This window comes from Malus domestica, chromosome 11 (genome assembly GCF_042453785.1).
Source record: "Malus domestica chromosome 11, GDT2T_hap1".
Taxonomy (NCBI): domain Eukaryota; kingdom Viridiplantae; phylum Streptophyta; class Magnoliopsida; order Rosales; family Rosaceae; genus Malus; species Malus domestica.
In genome coordinates this window covers 14,408,214-14,410,102 of record NC_091671.1, presented here as the reverse complement: position 1 = coordinate 14,410,102, position 1,889 = coordinate 14,408,214, and the positions used below count along the sequence as shown (strand labels likewise).

At 36.8% G+C, this 1,889-nt stretch overlaps 1 long non-coding RNA gene across 1 annotated transcript; it reads right to left on the bottom strand.

Annotated features, from left to right (window-relative positions):
• Nucleotides 1–274: 274 nt before the first annotated feature.
• Nucleotides 275–776, bottom strand: LOC139189733 (uncharacterized). The gene is made up of 2 exons (XR_011573603.1): nt 460–776; nt 275–329 (listed from the first exon to the last, which is right to left on the bottom strand). It is a non-coding gene; the product is annotated as an uncharacterized lncRNA (long non-coding RNA).
• Nucleotides 777–1,889: the final 1,113 nt, after the last annotated feature.

Here is a 1,889-nt window from a genome sequence, read left to right as displayed (position 1 = left end):
ACCCCTTGGATGCACACCAAGTGTTCGACGAAAGGTCTGAAAGAACCCCTGCCATGCTACTTGTCTTTCCGATTGTCCATACTGCAGGAAACCTCAAGGTAATTCTTGTTGAACAATCACCAACACGAGTTTTCATGATTTGTTATTTTCATTTTTATTGTTGGGAAGGCGGCCATGCCAAAGGAGCTAGAGCTATGGATCAGGAAAAGTGGGAAATTGGCACGTCTAGCTCTCACGATCCTTATGCTGGAAAAGAATGCAGTGGAGGCTTGAATTTGGAAACTGGTTATGAAGACCATGATGATAAATCTGTCGAAATCTTGGATGATCTGTGCCCGAGAAAATCAAGGGATAAATCACTAGTAATGCCCAAGTTGGAAGAAACTGATAAACATGATGATGATTCTAATGATGATATTAGTAGAGATTCTGATGAAGTACAAGACGATCCAACAATACCTGAGGAGGAAGAAACAGATTATGAAGATGATGAGTCGGTCGAAATCTTGGATGACTTTTCACCCTGCCCGAGAAAAACAAGGGAGAAATCTCCATTACCATGTCTTCGGTGACACAAGAAAATGAGAACATGTTCGAGTAGTAAAGCAAGCAGAATGCAACACAAGACAGCTGATTTGTCTCTGCATCCCATTAGCCTTCTCCAATCAAAGTTGTATTGGGATCGAATGGCCTTCGATACCAGACGATATGCATGCCGTTTCTGTTAAAAAAAATTTGCGCGCTACGCGCTATCCTTATTGACCCCCCAAACATTATTTCCTGGATCCGCCACTGGATGTGGTTTACTTATCGGTTTTATTAAGAACTTGTTCTTGTGTGTTAATTAGGGATGCATACTTAGTTTGCATGCATGAATTTGATGCTAGAGTATAAGGGAATTTCACCTAATCATTGTGAACTTATATTCATGAGTAATAAAAGTCGTTAGTCACGATTGTGTTAAGTAAATCCTAGGCAAGAGTAACATATTTTTCATAGTTATGAATGCCTCGTCAATGCTTATGGTTTCCATTGAACTTAATGATCTTTGTTAAGTGTTTCTATCATGCATATTCCATAGTTAGGGAACTTGATAAAGAATAACTTGGTTGTGATGCGTTATCCATTCAATTAAATGAATCTAGGGAAATCTGAGAATTAATTAGTTCAATACAATTAATTTGGGGCATTGTCATTCATGGTTTGTCAAAAGAATAATTGGAAATCGATTCGTATGCATACGTCATGTGTGGAGAAGGAACCCTCTAACTAGCCTTTCACCATTCTTTTTAATCCAAATTCGTTTTTCTAAAGTTTGTTTTCAAAGTTTCTGTTTTAAATTTCAATTTCGTCAAAATAAAACCCCTTTGTTTTAAGTCTTGTTTTTAGAGTCAAAATCTATTTTCTTTTAGTTGTTTGAGTCTTTTAAGTTCTATTTTCGTCCAAATCACTTGTTAGGTATAGAATTAAGTCTTTTTTATTGTTTCTTGCTGTTTTGAGTGTTTTGTGTTAGTTTTGAGTCTATAGAGTCTAGTTTAGTGTTTTTGAGTCTTATTTGTGTTGATTAGCATCCCTAGTTAATCCCCGGTTTAGAACGATCCCTACTTGCTTAAATACTACAATTGTCATCAATAGGGTTTAATTTGTGTGTCAACTTAATTTTCACATCAACAACATGCTGACTAAGTCCGTGGTAAATGATCACTTTTTATAACGGGCACATAATGTCCGTGGTAAAATTGATGTGGTAAATGAGCTATTTTCTTGCAGTGAATATACAAGTTTTAGCACTCTCCCATGAACCAGTAGGACACAAATGAGTCCCGGACCACAAACAATTCTCTCCCCGACCATATATTTTCTATTCGATCCATTTGCAATTTGCAAAT